The following is a 20,737-nucleotide window of genomic DNA, read 5'->3' as shown; positions in this document are numbered from 1 at the left end:
CTAATTGTATACTTTGAGAGCACGCAAGTATACAAGGATGTGAAAGAGGGTCGATGATTTCGTGGCGAAACCTCGAAATTTAATGGGTAGCGAGGAGAACAAATAAGTCGCTGAGAAGTTGGCAAAACAAGCAACAACCGGGAACGCTCTCGCCGTCGTCGAAATTGTCCTCGATTTTTATGGAAATGCAATATTATACAACGACAACAGTATTATCGTAGAATTTCAGAAAAGTGAAAGATGCGAAAGTACGTATCACATATAGAGATAACATAAAATATCAAAAATATAATGATCATTGGAGGGCGGATTTTTATGTACGTATGAAAACATGGAGGATGATGCAAGAATGCACAAAATACGTGTTCAGATGAATATTGTCAAATATAACACAATTTTACGGTATAACATAGAATTAATGAAATTTTTATGGCGGATTAAAATTTTATTAACATTTTTCGTACAATCTATTTCTAGCCAACATTTTTTATACAGATATTGAAATTTCTAGAAAGTTGTTCGAACCTCCGTGACATCGATTTATGACTTCAGCAAATCACCTCCAAATTTTGAAGAAAATCTCACTATTCACTCAGAAGTATCCACGAACTATGACAAAATTTCGAATGAAATTTCTCATGACTTTTTCATCGATGTAAATTGACCGATATCACGGATTCAAGAAACAGATTCTAGACGACAATAAACACAGTCCATCTCTAAGTCCAGATAAATCCCTCGGATGTGTTTTAGGCGAAATCCTGGACGTGGGTCCGGCGAAGTTAGATTATATACATCGCTCACCTTCAGCCAACGGGTAAATTGAGTATAAGACCCTTATGAGTTCTCTACGGGCTATCACCTATGCTCCGGAACAACCCTTGGCCCTCCTGTCATTGGTGTCTGATAAATCGATGATAATATAGAAGAAGAAAAAAGTGAGAGAGAAAGAGAGAGTAGCTTGATTTACGATTACAATTCCATCGTGATCTGATTAAGGATACGTGTAAACGTGTTACACGATAGCTACGGTAATAGAGGTGATCAAGAACACGTATTGATCCGTGCGAGAGATGCTGATTGATATTTGGTCGGGTTGTTAATGAATCATTCGTGTGAATTGGTAAACCGTGAACTGCATGAAATGTGTAAGTACAACCTGGCTCAAAAGTCTCCAGACACTTATTATTAGATTGAAAATGTTGATATCAAGTTTTATCTCTTTATCAAGTCTTACATTTTATTTTCTCAGTATAACATTTTTAAAGTCGTATGAGAGATTTTGTATGCATCAGTGCTGATCGCCGTTATCGGTCGTCTAACATGATGCGACGACCGGATAAGGTGACAGCTAACCCGAACCTACATATACAAATTATAAACAGAAGATAAGAATTAGGTTTGAGTTATTTTACCTGCGCGCCACATCGCGCATACTACTGACGTATATGTTGCCACGGATGAACATTTGTAGACAAAATTATTCATTGTAGTGGCAGCGACAGTTTTCTGCGAATATGTTGAGCTTCACAGCATGTTTCAAAATTATCGAACTCGGAGAGGAGATAGCTTCGCTGCAGTTACAGCGAAAGTACTATTAAACGTTACGAAATTTAACGCACTCGGACTTAATTAATTAGTATTTATGATAAATAAAAAAGAGTTGTGGCTTGAGATAATCTTTGGTCATCCTATGTATTATAATATTTTAAAAACATTGACCTTGAGATTTCATAAAGAAAAGAACGGTTGGTGTGGCCAACGGTTTGACATGAAGGTGATTTCAATTTCGGTACCGCCAACGCTTTGCGTACAAAGAATGAAAGTCGGTGAAAGGTTGCCAGCTTCGTACTTGTAGCACAAACATCTGGACATAACTGTCTTTGGAGCCATGGTAGCGCGAATAACCGCCCATCTCCGTTTACATACATTTTTCTTTTTTATTATTTAATTTGTACTTTACAATTTGTCCAGCTTGACATTTGGTAAATACATGTACAATATGAAACTGGAGGCATTGTCTTCAAAGAGTCAGTTAAATTCACGCAAACAGTCAGAATGGATAATACAAATCCCTTCTATTGGACAATTATTATTATTATTATTATTATTATTTATTCTAGTCCGTGCCTCTCGGCTTTGCACGAACTTTCGATTTACAATCCTTACATTTCTTGTATTGCACTCAGCATATTCTTACCTCTAGCATCTAAAACTAATGACTACAAACTATTGCAATTTATGACTACACATTATTGCCACTTTGGTTTTTTGCCTCCTTGCTGTGCTACCTTCCTGTCATTCCACCCCGTCTTGTATTGCCTTTGCCCTTCTTTTCTCTATTATTGCTCTTAAATCCATTAGTCCTTCTCCAGTCTCATTCAGTGTTTTTTCCATGTCCTTTGATCCTCCTGTTATTTCACATTCTTCTATTACACGTCTCAGATCTTCTTCTTCCCTTCCACATAATCTGCACCTTTTTTCTCTCTTCTCTTTCCAGTATTCCTTCGCTTTGGTCTCGTTTCCACACCTAACTCTGGCTATAACTTTCCTGTCTTTCCGCCTCATCCTCCACTCCAAGTACTTTGGCACCTCATCTTTGGTTATGTTCCTGTAGTGTCTGTTGTATTTGGATTCCCTTATCCTTTTCCTCCTCTCTTCTGTCTCTCTCTTCCTTCTTTTTTCTACAATTTGGTCTCCTGTCATTGGACAATTATGTAGTATCGCGGACATAAGGCCTAGGAGTTAGCGGGTAAACCACATACAATGTCGCGAGAGCCGAGGCGTTTTTAAACCATAAACAATGTCCCGAGGGCCGAGGCGCCGATGGGCCCATCAATGTTTCGTCGGTCCTTCAAGTGAATAGTTTCATAGAAAAGGTCTACGTGGCTTTGGCCACGAGCGGTCGCGGAACACGTGTGTGGTGGGTCTACGGGAAGACAAAAGACAGCAGTCTCACAGCGAGAGCAATGCAGTTTGAGTTGAGAAGTCGAAGACTGTGAATCGAGAAGTCAGAGAGAGAGAGAGTTGCGTTGTCGATATAGTGCTGCTAGCGTTGTCAAGAGAGTGTGGTCCGCGTGAGAGAGAACGTTGGATCCGTTATGTCGAAAGATGTCTAGATTGTAGCGTGTTATTGCGATTAGTTCATATTAAACTACCATCGTTTTTCTGTCTATATTTGTACAATCCATTCATTGTAAATAAATTACAAATATTAGGATATGATAACAATATATTCCATTGAAGATACTACAATTATTATATCGTTTTTACGTTATGGGACTTTAATTATATTATTTATTACTGTTTGTTTTCTTGTATTGTTATCACCATTAATAGTAAAGTTAGCGAACTTCAACGTCGCGATGTAATTATTACACCGTTGACGGTACAATACAATAATACTGAACAAGTTTCTGCGAGAAGATACTACGAACGAGTTCAGCGCAATGGTATTTACAACACGTGCTGTAGATTCGGAAATGTCGAACTCGTGTACTTTCCCTTCAACGTTCGTTCATGTGACGATGGTACAAAGAATGCCTGGAAATACCAGGTATCACCGTCGCTAAACGTTGGATCTAACTTATGGCACCATTTCAAGTGTTGACGCTTTCTCTTCCCACAGATGAAGTCTAGACGACGGCCGTTCCAAGTGTTGGAATTTCACATCTTACATTTCATATGTTCTTTCTTATAGTACAATTTTGTCTTAAGAAGCTATTTCATACTATGAAAAATAACGAAAATATTTTATCTAGGTCGAAGAAACTATAGTGACGGAAAAAATATTACGTAAATTCTTGCTTCTTTTTATTCCCTTTCATAACTGCGATATTAAAAGACAAAAATTCGATAATCTAATATCTAAACTGACTGGAAAAAAAATTGCAATGCAAATGTATTGCGTTGTTAACGAGACATGTAATTGTTCGATATTCAAACGACGAATTAAAATCAGTCGATCGACGATGCCGTTCATCATCTCTGATAACTTCGTTCAGCGACCTCCAGGTTCGTCTTAAGCCAGAGCAGACAGGAAACGTGCACTGCTAATGGCCGCAAGAACGAAGAGGAACTCCAAGCGTATCTGGCGCGACTATCGGTCTCAGCAGACGTCCGCGTCCTCTCTTATCGGGAATAAGGTGCCCGACTGTCTGGCCAAGTAGTTTGCTCTGTATCCGAGCCAACTCGCCTCTCGGTGTACACAGAATAACCCTTCCATTTCGTTCTATCCAGCGTGCGTTCTTCCGTCAGGAAGCTTTCTTACGCTTCGTGGATACGCGTCGTTGTGACTCGTTTACGATCATCCCACCCTTCTACATGGGATAAACAAGCAGTGTACCTGGTTTGTTAGCCTGTTTGGTGCACGAACTGCGCCGGGGTTTAATGAGCCGAAAAACTTGTTTCAACAGGGTCTTTGCTCGCCTCCCTCTGTTTAATAATTGACCTCAAGGAGGAGGGTGAGTTGCCTTCTTGAATCGGGCGAATGGTTCTTCCAAGGTTACACAACGTGAATAATTGATTTTTCAGATCTCTCTGAAAATCCGGAGGGATGATTGGTGGAATGGATGTTTTGCATCGGTAACGTGATAAATACAAGGTGGTTCGTGTAATTGGATGGAACTCTATCTTTACGATAGTTAGAGATAGAAGAATATTTCATGGAAGAAAATGAATCATTTAAGCACAGTTATTTGGCCTAACTTGATTCTGTCTAACCTTTTAAATAACCTTTCTGCATTTTATTTAATCGTACATTATAATTTCATTTATAACAAAACCTCCTCAATCAGGAGATTTCCAAATTTTTAGGGGTGACCTTTATTTTCAATTAAAAACTTCATCGTAACTCTAACTATAATTTGTAATATGTTATATTCGTATTCTATTATAATTAAACTATGGACTTTTATGCATTCATGGGAAATTAAAAAATCATTAGAGTGCTGACCAAGGGTTACGCGATAAACAGAAAGGTAAATGGGGAGAAAAATTTCACACACGTTGAATTAAATTTTAAGTTTATGGAACTCCTTTTTTCAAACGTCAGTGTGAAATTGAATACTAAAAGAGGCACAATGGGACGAAAATGAAGGTATCGAGAGCAGTTACATCTATCCATTGAAGAGAATGTTCGAATAGATACATATGTATGTACTTTAATACTATGTGACAGAAAAGGTAAGAAACACGGTAATGATTACGAAGATATAAGGTATATAAGGTACTATTATTCGTTGTACTTGACGTACGAGGCAAGCGATAAATTCAATTGAAATTCTTATCAGTTACCGCAGCCTATGAAATGAAAATCCAATTAGATGTAAAATGAAAGTATAATTCTATTAACGAAAAAATCGATCATCGCCCACCAACTAATTGTTTCGTTATGAGAAAAAGAACTATATGTAACTATGTAAAATTTAAACGAGCAATCACCTATATTATAACAAAGATTCTTTCAAACTTATTTTCTTCAAACTCAGAAATATATTTGGATGATAGAAAAACGCGGTTTATTATTCTTAAATTTATTAGAAGTTATTAAAATATTTACTTTGATGTATCTACTGCACCGAGCCACTAACGAAATAAGAAATTCACTTCCTGTTATAAAGTTTTTCGCCCGACGACCGTGAATTGCTGGTCGCGACTATTCTATCTGAAGTTTACGAGTGTTTCCGCCGTTCGATATTCGTCTTGGAGACAACAGAACAGGCGTATCGCGTCTGGTATCGCGTAACACTGCTTTTCTGAAGGAATTTTATATTGCGAAGTGGAAGAATGCAACGTCGATAATTCTGTGTCGAACCACGCTACTCGCTCTAATATCAGACATTTTTATATTTTTATTTTTTTACCGAGAGACCACGTTACTCTTTTTCCATCACGCTTTCTTCGTGCAATTTATTTCCTTCGCGAAAAGCAAACGAAACGAAACAAACATGAATTTTCGATTTTTGATTTGGTGTGAGATAAAATTTGCCATGTCACGAACTGTTATTAGTCATACAAACAAGGGATTGTACCTCTTCTACTTTAATCTCTTACGCGTTGTACCTTTTTGTTGAATATCAATAACAATGCTATGAATAAATATCAGTCAGCTGGAAGTGTACAAGGTGTTCCAGAATAAAGGTATTTATTTCGATGAAATTGTCGAGGTACAGATTTAGGTGAAGGATAATTCAGTTGCTTCGTAATTATATAGTATAGGATTTTATTTATTCAGAAATATTAGAAGTTAGGGTTTCCAATGATTTCTATCCTAAATGATAAGTTTATTGATAGATGGATCTATCGTTATTTAAAATGAACTAAAAATACAGTAATGCGCTATAACTAAGACTACTAAATGGGTAATTCACAACTTACAACTAATAGCTTACAACTCATAACAACTTGGCTACTCAACTCTCGACTCCCCAGAACTCGACTCTTAGTTAAGGACTACCGATTAATTCCTTTTTGTCTTTTTTCATACCTCCACCACGTACATGTTTCATAACCGCCCGCGATCATGATCACGCAGGCCTTTTCCCGCGTAACTATTCGACTGAGGGACCAACGACGCATTCTGAGCTTGGCCCATTGAAGTTTCCCAACCCTTTCGGCCTGTCGGAGGCTTTCTCGTAACATTGTTTATAGTTCACCCGATATTTCTTAAGCAATCTGTCCACGATACTACAATGGAATTGTAAAAGATAATTTTTTAATCTATATTGACGATGGATCCTGAAATGTGATTAAAGATAATTATAAGGGATGATTTTGAAATGGAGAAACGATCGCTTTAAATGGGAATTTTAGCTTCTTCTGGAATGAAATAAAACAGAATATTTGTTCTGATGTTCAAGAGACAGTGTAGTATAAAACAAATTAGAACAGTTAATTGACTTCGACCTTACGCTTGAATAGAGATCTAGTGGAAATAAAAAAAAAGCAATGCAAAATTGAATTTGGCACCCTAATGGCGTTCGATTTTACCGAATGTAACTTTGTCTTCTTTTTTCCATCTAGCCATATCTCTTTATACGATACCAAATTTTTCGATAGCCAAAATGTAGACACACGAGGTTTAATAACTTTTCACGTTCAATACGTTCGTTACAGCTTCGCAGTATCCTACCATTTTCTATGCTATCAACTCGAAGCTTGGAAACAACAATTGTTTACTCGAAGAGAATCACAAAAGCCTGTGAAAGAAAAATAATCAATATTTTTTGATAGTGTTTCTTTCAAATTTAAGTGATTTAATTACCCAAATTATTAGAATATCGAAGAGCAGCGTAATAGAGAAAGTAAAATAATAATTATTAAATTAGTAAGTAGTATTAAATAAGTTAAAATAATAATTATTCAACTTTATATTTACATTAAATTATATAAGTCATTTTTAATTTTAAAATTATTATCCAATAGTTCAGATAGATCATTGTATCGATAAAAATGGAACTAAAGTTAAACAGGAAGCTTAGAATATGTTAGTTTTCATAATGACGTCACATCGATGGTAAATTTAGCATTATAAAAATATTACAAAATTAATTTATACACCTAATAAAATAAAAAAAACTCACGGAGATTAGCTCACATTAAAAAAGAAATGTATGCGAAATGTCGCGAATATATTCCTGCGGAGCTAAAATAAATATTGAAACGTTTTGAATGGCTCGTGTTGATAATAAAAATAACCGTGGCAACGGACACGAAAACGTTGATATTGGTCACTGTAGTCGCTATAGATAACAAAGAAAATCTCGGATCCGTTTCTCGACGTAAATTCAACCGCCGACAATGCTCAATAAACTGAACCATAAAGCGAAGCATTCAGTCGCTCACACGTAAATACTTAGCTGCGCCTAATTTTCGTAAACGAACCAAGTACAATCACATTCCACGGAATTCTGCCTTCTCTATCCTTGGCTCTTCCCATTCGCGAGAAATACGAACGCGTACTCCGATCATTTAACGGTGGGACACGGCGTATCTACGGGTATACGTGACTATAAGTCGGTTAAAAATAGAATCTCGCGTCAAATAATCGTAGATGAAACTCGAAAACGAAACAAGCATCCAGTTATCCATTGATCTTCCTAGTTCGATCCAAACCACTGTGATTACAGTTACGTAAAATCACTTACTTAACGCTCTATAACCGGAACTTTGTTTTTGTTTGTAGGATTGAAATTTATATAGTTTCTGGCGTTGGTTTGAAAACTAAGAATTAATAATTGGGTAGTATGAACAGACTACTTAGTATCGGAATAACGATATAGTGGCGTGCAAGTTTCCAGGCAGATAAATTTTTTACTTTGAAAAATCTGTTCTGAAAATAAGATCTAAACGAATTTTAACTAATGTTGGATATGGAACATGATAGAATTTATTTGTCGTAGAATCCTTTTTATTTTAAATTTTATGCTCTTACGTTTTAACGTGGAATTATACTCAGGATTACTACATCGTATATATGTGTGCGACATTCATACGATAATCACTTATTATTCACGTTATAATGCCACGCCAGAATAACTTACTTATAATTCTCAATGAGAATCGATTGTAAAATTCTTCCAAATAAAAAAAAAAAAATGTGTGCGACATTTAAGTACTTTAATTATAGTGTTCGGCTTAGTAGTAAAACGACAGAGATTTTGACACGTCTTATTTCATAATTGATATTAAAGCAACGAGTAGTTAATTAGTATGTGATTAAAGTAAAAATTGCAAAGCGACTAGCTGCGACGTACTTATTTCCTACCTTTGTGCAAAAAGAACTAAAACAAGAGTTAACTTAAAACTAGTTATTGATCCGAAGTCTTAACTACGTCAAATATTTAATATTAACGTGCTGTCTGGCCATCGATTGTTTTCTATGTTTTATCATTTGCGCTCGCAGTGAAATTTTAATTTTCATACAGCATATTATTGAATTTATTTATTATTATTATTATTTATTATTAAATTATTATTAAAGATATTTATTGTATTTTTTCGAAAGAACTTTGAAATAAAATTTGGTTCGATCGATCATATGAAATAGAGAATTTCTGAAACCTTGATATTTCTCTTTATGATCCACCTTATATGGAATAATATTATTTGCTTAAAAACATTTTAAGCGATTTAAATCATTTTCGTAATTCCAATCACTGACGACAAAAGATGAAACTTTCGACTAATAAATTAAAAAAAAAAAGAATGCAATTACAAAATACTCAGCATAATAGCTTCTTACATTTAACTAAAAATTAATAAAAAATAAAACGTCAAAAATACAACAAATTCGGAAGATACAACTTTCCATCTATCTATGATTCTGTGTAACATTTCCTCTGCATACTTCAAAGTTTGCCCAAAACTAAATATTAAATATCAAAGATTAAACATCAAAAACAAGTCAAATATCAAGAAATTCAGAGCGATGTCCCTCGTCCCATTTATCATTCCATACTCCCCCATAGCATCTGTTCTCGTTGTCCTAAGATTCTTCCAAAACTGTTAATTTCCTCCGGAACAAGAAGTGAATTCTTTGCAAAATCTTTGGAGAAATCTAAATTTCTAATCCGGTCAGAGATGAATAGCCAGAGGGATGCACCGGACCGTGCGGAATTGAAATGCAAACCAGACGAGTCTTAACTTCTGCGGGCGTAAAGTTTCGATTGCTGCAACGTCCCCTGTGATACGTAATCGTGGAAAGCGGAAAAAAAAAGAGGAAAAAAGCTCGAACGGAAGGAAGAAGAGGCGAACGTCTTTACATCGAGGCTGGTTCGCGAAAGGTTGTAGACCTTGCTTGTATGTATTATTAACGCGGTGTACATCGATTTTGTCTGCCTGCCTCCGTAAACTCATTTCCATCGCCGCGGAAACGCTCTTCGGAACGAATCGATCTAGCGTCGAGGATTTTCTCGACACCTCACCAAAGAGAAATCGACGTGAATCGTGGACGTCGTGACCGATCGACGGACCGTCCGGTCAACCAAGCGATTTACCAGAGAACGTTTAAATCGAAGGCTTCCACGCGGAGGTGGTGAGTTTATTTGTTTGCGCGCTTTCGCGCGCAGACGTTTCTTTGTAGAGGATTAGCCGTATTGTTCGTTGGAATGTGAAGTATAAGGGATAGAAGAAATGGAGAAAATGTATGGACGATGTAGTAGAATGAAATGAGTGGAAGGGATTATTAAGCTCCTTCGTACGTGTAACAATTTAGTAGCATTAATGAATTATTGAACTTGGAGATATCGTTTGTAAATTTTGATGTTATTAGTTGTAAGTTGTAAAACACGATGTCAATGAGTCGAAAAGTTATAGAAACTCTTCTTTCTTTTATTTGGAAGAATTTTACAATCAATTCTCATTGAGAATTATAAGTAAATTATTCTGGCGTGGTACTATAACGTGAATAATAAGTGTTTATCGTATGTTTGATTCTAGCTAAATCTAATGTTTAAATGTAATAGAAACTTAGTTGGAAAATTTTTGTAAGTTCTGAAATGTCAGTGATTTTTATTATAAATTGACGTTATTGGCTACTGATCCGCGATTGGTGTATTTTAATCTATTATTTACCGTTACTATTTCCTTAGAGTATTTACATTTTTCTGACTATTTAATTTTATAAGATTAACAGTCGTAAGAATAACAGTCAATATGGAAGATAATATAGAGAAAGGAAAGAAGTGAATAGAATAAATAGAGAAAATTAAAACGAGGTAAAATTACTCGTTTACTGCATTTTTAGGTAAAAAGATAAAAAAGGAGAATTTGCATGAATATAAATGGACGTTAAGAATGTATGAAAGAAGGAGAGGAGATTTCAGTGTCATGGCCATGACAATGGTAAAAAAAATTAATAAGCAAAAAACGTGTCTGATCAATCGTAAATAATAGAAGAAGGACAATGGAAAGAAAAGAGAATTAAATTCATCGCTTAACATTGTTCAAACAGACATGTAATAAATTAGCAAGTATGAAAGATAACGATACACGAATAAGCTAGGAAAACATCGTACAGTGGCGAATAAAAAATATAAAAAGTTAGGAGAGAATCGCGGAACAAGACAGAATGTACAGATGAATTTCTTTTTCAATTTCCTCTGCGAGAGAAATAGAATCGATGTTGTCACTGAGACAAGATTATAAATTCCAGTAACGGAAGCATTACAAAGTAAAAAGTTTCAGTGGCATTATGAAGATTAACTGAGTTTACAAACAACCGTAATGCAGAAACACTCCGACGAGTATCATAATAACAATTAAAGCCGATTATTGTCAAAGAGAAAGATTAGTAACGATGTTATCACGTCACTGATTAATTTACTAAATAAATTAAAAAGGAATAGTAAAGAAAACAACCGTTTCTTTGGAATAATATAATACATCGATTAATAAAATTTCTAATTGTACTCAAATATTCAATTCTATATAGCAAATCTTCCCTCCCAAATTTTATATAAAAAATTCTTTTTCTTTTATAAAAAAAACGCTCAAAAGAAAAACAAAAAGAAGTGTGCAAGAAGATCGCTACACTCTGCACATAAGCAAGATTATATTTCTATGGTCGTAGCCACACAGACAAGATTCGCGTTCATCGGATCACGTCGATCTATTTCGTAGCGCGTCCTAAAATAAAAAAAAGTCGAAGCTTAGAAAGAATCGTGCAACTCAACTGAGAACTATTCCACGATGCTGCGGTTCCCGCAAGAAAGAAGATGTCAGCTGTCCGAAAAACGCGTCGATCCCTTTGATCATCCGGAACTTGGAACGTCCGGATCCGATTATCGATTTTAGACTCAATCAAATTCGACGTTCATACCAGGACTCCCCAGAAAAATAACAGAAAGAATATCTTCCGTATTGAACATATTGTACATAATGTAAAGAGAATCTTCTTGACGGATCCTCTGATAAATCCGAAAGTAATATATTTTATAGTTTAATGATTGAAATACGATAGATTCCATACTCGAATAATATTAAACGATCTAAAGCATTCTGACTATAATTTTAACCCATTTGAAGCCAATGACGTAATACAAAGACAGAATACAGAATTTAAATCACTCATTTACTTCGTTTTCAATCATCTTAGAAAGAGATAAAATCTACATTGTTATTGCGACAAAATTGTAAATTCTATTAACAGAAGCATTACGAAATCAACATTTCGATAGTATTAAGATTAATCCTGGACTTACAAACATATGTCATGCTAAAAAGTATCATATTAACCATTCAAATGAATTATCCTTCAGAAAGAATATTTAATAACAATAAACGTCGTGGTACTGTTTAATTCGCTAAAGAAATCCCAAAGGGATTCTCAAGGACTTGTAAAAAGATTATAAAGAAATGTTCAAAAAAATGATCTTCAACGACATACCAGTTATGTGTAACTTACTCCATCCTCCAACATAAAGAGAAACGAAAGACCGATTTTCCAAAAATCGTCTTATAACATCACAGTTTCAAAAGGATCGAATAAGACTCGTATGGAAATCGAAAAGGAAGAAAAATCTGAAACTCACCCGAGGATGGTCCCATAATTCGATCCAAGCTATCACCATGAACCACTGTAGCCCGTTGCAGTTCTCCCGAGCATAGCGTCCGGAAGGTACACGAAAAATTCGTGTCTATCGGTGATATATCTTGACTGTTTCACCGCGACATGACAAATTCACGCGACAGAGGAACACGACAGAAGTTGCTGGCGCGTCGCGCGGTCGTTGAATAATTCCTGTCTCTCCCCTTGGCGGGGGTCCGTCTTGTGGCGCGGAAAGCAGGCTGACAGGTAGCGGCGGCGATCGACTCGTGTCTTCTGTCCGAGCGGATTCTCGAAATCGCGCGCGAGTAGGAGCGACGACGAGCAAGGGTCGTCGCCGTTTGGCCGGGAACAGGCGACCACCCTGCCGTATATCTTCCCTTTGATGCCACGTGCTGGATTCAACGGGCGCCGGGGAAACACGGATGGAGAGGAGAGAACCGAGGGTGGAGAAGGATAAAGATAGAGATAAAGAGAGAGGGAGATTGGTTGAGAGAACTACGTCGGCGCGAGGCGTCGCGACGCCTACACCGACGCGCGCAGTGCGCGCCTCTGTGTGTTTCGAAGAGCAGAGGGAAGCCCTCGATCGGTGGATCACGCACGTGGATCGAGAATCAATTCTTTGCAGTTTGAAGAAGACGGTTTTCTTGGTGGTCCAAACCTGTTAACACGAGAAGATAAGTTAACTCATTATTCGGTTTATTATTGTTTTGGATTTATTTATTTAGAGATCTTCTGTTTTTATACATGTCGTCCCGTTTCTATTGAGAATTAATAAATTGTATGATAAATACATTCGTGTATTTAAAGAAGGATTTCATACATACAAGAATATTCATTATTTATGATGTGTTCAAAAACATATTAATATGTATTACAAACAATGGATGTATGGAATCCTTTTATAAATATGTCCATTGTCTATATAATATTTATTGTTTATATAGAATTACGTTTGGTTTGAAGAAAAATTAATTCTATGTATACATGCACATATGTATGCGCCAGTATTTTTAAAAGGGTAAAGATTCGATAATGAGTTGATTATTTAAAAAACTAGGAGAGTCTGCAACCTGTAATGGAGAGTCTGTTATAATGGAATTTATTGCAACATTGGAACTACAAGATGGATACGTTAAGTTTTCATCTAATCTTAAAAAAAGAATTAAAGAAGAATCTTCAATAGGATTGTATAAGAAATTACAAATATACATGTCCATAAATACACAAAAAGGATTATAAAACCTTTATTGGTGTTGAGAAATTCAGAATCGCACATTACATCTCATTTGAATTAATTTTTTATTTCAAAATAAACGTTACCCTACAATGAGGGATCCTATATATTATTCGTCGACTCGGTTCCCAATGCTCACTGAAAATTTATGAAATAGCTCGTACTTTACCATATTCACTCGAACAGGAAACCTTTCTTTGCATTATGCATGTATGTTCTATGTTCGAAAACAACATTTTTCCAACCAAACTTGCGGCAAACTCTATGGTACACGTTCGTACACGGAAGTCGATTATTTAATAATATATTAACGTATTTAATACATACAACATGCCCCCCCAATTTAATGTCAAAACTTCGGCAACCTGTAAGGGATCGATAAACTAATTGTAAATGAAGAAAGAAGAAAAAAAAGTTTTTGTTTGCTCATTTATTTATTTACATTTATTTGTTCGTACTATCGTCTATTTTATGAAGATACTGTTCAAAATGCTGGCCCTCTGAAACAATGCAAGCATTACATCTAACATTGACCGTTCTAATTGCAGCTAGATATTGCCCTGGAGATATCCGGTGCACTACAGCTATGATTCGGTCTCTTGGAATACACAAGTGTAAATAAATAATTAAAAGAACGAAAACGTTTTCGTTTCTTTTTCCGCGATTTTTCCAGAACGAAGTGAAAACGTCTTGACATTTAAATTGGGAACGCTCCATATATTACTCCTTCATAAATCAAGAAAATATGTATGATTTAATACATTTTAAGTGACTAATTGCACATGTGCAAAGTGCCGTATTTATGACGCGTGACTAAAATATAAATAAAATGAAGTCGGTTTAAGAAAATCCATGCATACATATTTTTTCAATGAAATTGACCATATAAATTAATAAGTTTCACATATTATTTAAATTGATATTACATACTGCAGGTTCCTACTTTAAATTTTTATAATACATACGTTTCTTCTTAATCGTTAATGAAGATAGATATTACTATTATGAAAGAAATATGACATTTTATGAATGAAATTTGAATAAGAAGACAGGGCCAGCGAAAATTACTTATATCCATTGTAAATCTTTCATTTTTCTTATGTCAAACGAAAAAACAATGTTTCCAACACCATTGAAACAACTTCTAAATATACCCTTACTATCTTCAAAGTTATATACATCTCAAATCGTCATTTCTGAGCAATCAAAACGAAAATCAATAGAATTATCGCGATGAAGCGAAAAAGAGTGGTCTTATCATTGGAGAAAATCGTTCAAGGATCTGCTCGATTCGTTCGCTAAATTCAATTCAGACTTGGAAGGCAGATGGTTGTAAGTTACAAGCGTAGCCGGTCTGATTAATTCGAACAATAGTTTCGAGGTACAATAGACCGATATCTAGTGATGACAATGGAAGTTTAAAATGCTCTGACTCTATTAAAGTATAACTGGACCGTGACGTAAACTTTGTCCACTTCCCATTAACTAATTGTTTTCGTGACGTTATGGTTTCCCGTTGGTGGAAGTTATGGAAATGAACCTGGGCCATGCATCAGATATCCTAGCAATTCGATTTTCTACGTCTTCGACCTCCCACTATCCTTGTTCCGTACCGACGACGTATGAGAAAGAATAAGAGAGGAGGATCTGCATTTCCAATGAAGACCGCCCGTCGACATTGCAATTTGGAATCGCGATTTCTAAGCAGAACGGATTGTCCACTTACTGCACGCCCTTTTTCTGTAAATCCACGAAGAGTTTGACACAAAAAAAAAATCTGAAATCCCGATCGTGCCAAGAAAACTAAGGACAATGATCGATGTTGTTATTGAGACGTTGAAAAAGTAAGGTAACTTTTTCTTTCCTTATAATTTTTATCGTTTAAACTAATTAAGATATCAGAGATTAACTCTGCTGCATTCTTCACAGCGTTCTGAATTAATCATATTTTTCAGTCGCTAAAAAATTTCTTAACTTTGAAGAAGATGAAAAGAATCATTAATGACATACTTGATATCTTGTTTCAAAAGTATCGTAAATATTTCCTTAAAATATTAAAGATTTTTTCCTTGTTGAAATGAGAGAGAGAGAGACATCGTCTCCTGAAATTTTTCGTGATTATAGTGGGCGTTCGGCAACAGCTGGTAGAAAATTTATGAGATAGTTCAATAAACCAAAATAAGAGAAAAATGGAGAATAACAAAACTCGCGTTTTAGACTTCGTTTTCTAGTTACTGACATTTGAAAAACGATGTGTATACGTGTTTATATCTGCGCATGTGTATCTGTGTTCGAATATAACGCTGCACTTTCCTACCCGCCGAATTAATTAGCTAAAACTCGAGGGAATTCTTTTAGTTGGTTCTCGATCAATGGAACCTTTATGCGTCATTAATAATACTTTCGAAAGTAGGGTTCATGGCACGCTTGGTTATTGGAAATACGATGGACATAAAAAATAAATGGAAGAAACATTATTACAATTGATGAATGAAATTGCTCTGAATGCTAAATATCCGATTCAAAAATAGCTTCTTCTTTAAAATACGAGTGTCGTAAAATTATAATTATTTACGAAACTCATACTTTCGCTTCTTCGAACGATACAATATGTGAATATTAGCTGTTTACTATTTTAGTAATAAAGATTTAAAAATATCGTAGTTCGATGATCGAGACACGTATCTACGAAAACTATATCGATACTACTTTGAATTGGTTGAAGAACGATAAATAAAGGATATAAAGATTTACGTGTATACATACTCCAATGTCCTTCTCTCTTCCTTGATAACAAAAACCACATTAAAAACGAGAAAACGACAGTTTTACGGAAAAGCCAATATTATTGTCAGCTGCTTTAATAGGTCTCTTTACCATTTTCGTTTATATTCGGAAATGTTATTTCAATCGGAAGAAAAGATCATAAGTTTTCGCGGACACTGCGATTAATTTGGAAGAGCTCAACTTTCGACATTTATAGAATCAGTTTTAAATATCACTGAACGAAATTCAAACGAGGAATGAGAAAAAAATTGTTCATAGCTTAACGAAGTACTAGCAACTTGATCTAGGATGCAGTTATCGCAAAAAGATAATGCTAGACCGCAAGCAAACATGTTTACAACCTGCATGTTGAAAATACTTTTTACAACTCGCCTAGAAAATCTTTTGTCGAGGGAAAAATAAACACGAACTACTTGTTCGGTGATATTTTCTTTTTTTGAGAAATTTTAGTTTGATGATATTTAATTTATTGACTACATAATCTCTCCCTATAGCCACTTATTTTTGTTGTCCTAGTTAAGAGTAATATTTCTAATGAATCATTTTTTTATTCATTACAATAGTTACTCAAAGATAAAAAATAAAGAATAATATCATACCTTTCATAAAACTTTACTGAATTCTTTCTTGCTATATACATATATATTTCATCCCGTTAATGCAATTTCGGAAATATTTCACATAATTCGTTTATCAATTTTTGTTTCAGCATTATCTCAGAATAAAAATCCTATAAAAAAATAGCAGAAGTGCTATATTTAAAAAAAAAAGTGAACCAGACTGAGGTTAACTCAGCTATTATTTTATGGAAAAAATAAATATCTGCTGGTCTCTCGTTTGATACCAAAAGAGATCGTCGGATGACACCAAAAGTACACCGATCTTCCTAAAACATTCAAAATCAAATAAATCAATAAGCGATAAAATAAAACGAATTTACGAGACACAAAAGAAATAAAAATAAATTTCTTACGATATAAACCAGCCGCAAACAGTTTTGAAAATGACTGACATTTCAAATACGCAGCAACATGAATAATAGGACGTATTCAAAAATTTCGGAGAATGTCAAAATATGCCACGAAATTCCAATTTTATCAGCCACAATCAATGCGTGCGCACAAACATTACATATTGTTTGCTTAATTATTCAATAGTAGCGTAAGATTGGAATTTAAATAATCAATTACATTATCCCACAATTGGAAATGAATCATTGTATTCCACCAGTAGCTGATTTATTATTCGTTCGTTAGTCATCGTCACAGACGTCGTGTTTGGGGGCTGATCTTATTTCTCCGATACTTATATATGTAATTATCTTCCCGGATTCGTGACGACGTTGTGATTAACATATCGATGTAATCCACCGATGAAATCCATGTAATGGCTTGATTATGATGAACGATGCGAAGAAAATAAATCATGACGAAATTTTCCGTGAAAATATGCAAAATAGAAGTATTCTCGATGTCGTGGAAACTTTCACCGAGACAAATATCACGGCTATGTACAGTATGTTGATTACAAAACCTTCTAATATCGGATTTAGTGCTTTAAGTAATATCGATTTCCTTTTTGTCCTCGTAGAATACGAAAACGCTCGATTTTATCAAGTATTTTACTGGAAAATTAGAATTTATACAATCTCCTTATTGTAAGATATGGAATGTTCCTTTTTTTCTAAAAAAGCCAAAGTTTCTTATATTTGTTCAACAATACAATTTCTTCAAATTTTTCCTAATAGCCGAAAATTAAATTTTTGTTCGAAAATATAAATTTAAAAAAAATTAAAATATAAAATGTTGAATATAATGAAAGTTTATGGTTAAAATCATTTAAGTTTTGTAACATGAAATGTAAGATTTATGACTAAATATTATCGAGTATTGTATAAAACGTTACGGTTAACCGGTGCCATTTGTTCCAATCCCAAAGTAATTTTTGTTCTTAAGTAACATAATAAACCTATTTTCAAGCGAATGTTTCAAATGTTATGATATCATTCAAACACTTTTAATTTTCAAATTTAATACTTGCACTGATTTCAAATCAATACTGATTTCCTTTTACCTTCAGAAACTGAATAAAAAATTTTATAAGAATTTTGTAAATTTTTTCGAATCTAATTTTTGAAAATATCAATTCACTGTATCTCTTCCTCCTTTAAGGAATTGCTTAATCTTTGATTTCTATGTTTTCAATTTTCGGAGTTTATATCATTTTCCTTTCCGGGTGTTGCTTCCTGGCACACATATGTTTGGATTTGTAGAATCAAACCACTTTCACCGTATGATTCAAACACATTTTTATACAAACTTGAATATAATCTGTCACTTCAAATCACGAAATCCATATAGTTCTTTTCAAAAAATTTACTCAAGACCACGTGCCGGACGTACCTCAAAATGGGACCCGGCGACATAGATTACAAAAGAAGCAATCCATTTCTTGCTATCACTCAGTAATAAAATGTTTATATTCAGACGTGTGTCAGAAATCAAAGAATAAAAGTCAAGTCGTTGCTTTTAGTTTTTAAAATTATTATCGATAAAAATTAGGTGAGTAAAATTCAAAATCGAATGGAAAACTTCCTCCTCGCTGAAGCATTAGCTACCAGAATCTATAACGTTATAAGTCCAACCCCGTACGCTGATCTCAATCATTTTTATCAAAAACATTACACGATAAATTTAGCTTATATTTCAAGGTGGTTGTACGTGAAAGTAATAATCAATCATAGGTAAACGATAGTTACACGATAGTAAAAGGGAATCATTGTTTGCATGTATAAGTAGGCAGAAAGGAGAGAAGAGGGTAAGTAATGGCATAACAGAAAAAGATGCAACGACAACAGAGTTGTCGTCATTATTATTGTATGAATCAACATCACGACGATGTCTTTGATGTGAATATGGTGGTTGAAGAGTGTAACAATGCTTCGAATGTGGATCTTTATAGGTATTCTCGTGCCGGACGCTTGCACTGGAAGTACGACACGCAGCCAGACAAACTTGGAAACGGTCTAGATTGCGAAGTCGTTTCTTCACTACATCTTGGTCCCTGTGTGCTTTATGATTGTCTCTAAGTAAACCTAATAGCACATCCTTCCTCCCCTTTATTTGCTGTTAATAATAATGCGTCATTAATACTTCTGTTATTCTCTATAATTAAAAAAAAAAAAAAGAAAAAGGAAAAATTAAAAGCCACCTTGCCAGGATGTAGGCAGCAGGAAACACAATATTCATAGATAGCACAGCACCCTTGAGCATTACATGTTTTACAACTATACCTCTCTTTCTTGGCTATAGTTGATGTATCCTCATTTTTATTAGAATCTTTTTGTTCCATATTACAACAACCATTAGGCAAAATTTCTTGTCTAGAGCATACAATACCACGCTCATCCACTATTAGAACTTTGCCCTATCGGAACAATAAGAAGTCAGAAAGTCACTTAATTTAACATATTATTTTCAATATTCCAGAATGTAATATACCTGTATGGAATTACGACAAGGATGAACCATAGTATCGGTGTCATTTAAATTTGACACTGCTTCCACATTTAATGGATTCTCGTTTACCCCTTGATCAACAATTGCCATCTGCCACAATGGTGGTTTACCAGATGCTCTCAATTGCTCCGATAATGCATCATCATCAGAAATTAAGTCATCGTTATTATCATTGATTAGCATAGGGTCCATGTCATCAAGATCATTATCCAAAGCAAATGTCTTTTTCTAGGGATCAGATAATATTCTGTTCTAAATTTCAAATTAAAATTCATATGTTTGGTCATGCAAACTTTCATATACTTATAATATATATTTCAATACAATTTTCCGGTATTGTTTACCTCGTTACGAAAAAGTGAAAAGGCGCAGTAGGTAAGAGACAAAGCAAAGATGAGCCCAAGTACGAGGCGCCGTCTAATGATCCTGAACAGGCTGCCACAACTCGGCATTCTTTCCACTTTTTGCAATTTATTCTCGTATTTTTATTCGACATTAAATTTCCAGTTTTCTATTCCAGCACATGATTGTAACTGATAGCACAAAGTAATTTTATTTAACTATTTCTGCTATAAAATTTTGTGTGTGATTAAAAATGCTAATCGCATGAAAAATATCAAAGTGTAAATTGATATACAAATTACATTC

The 20,737-nt window shown here is 34.7% G+C and overlaps 1 protein-coding gene across 6 annotated transcripts in view; it reads right to left on the bottom strand.

The window, feature by feature from the left end:
- Positions 1 to 19,280, bottom strand: part of LOC122565903 (beta-3 adrenergic receptor-like) — an 89,915-nt gene extending 70,635 nt beyond the window's left edge. For 3 of the 6 annotated variants that reach the window (XM_043722418.1, XM_043722410.1, XM_043722412.1), the window contains exon 1: positions 12,534 to 19,280. The gene's annotated coding sequence lies outside the window, so the exon portion shown is untranslated. The remainder of the gene's footprint in view (positions 1 to 12,533) is intronic. The other 3 variants (XM_043722413.1, XM_043722411.1, XM_043722414.1) reach the window with 3 other exon arrangements.
- Positions 19,281 to 20,737: the final 1,457 nt, after the last annotated feature.

This window comes from Bombus pyrosoma, linkage group LG3 (genome assembly GCF_014825855.1).
Source record: "Bombus pyrosoma isolate SC7728 linkage group LG3, ASM1482585v1, whole genome shotgun sequence".
NCBI classification, from domain to species: Eukaryota; Metazoa; Arthropoda; class Insecta; order Hymenoptera; family Apidae; genus Bombus; species Bombus pyrosoma.
This window is presented reverse-complemented; position numbering and strand designations above follow the sequence as displayed.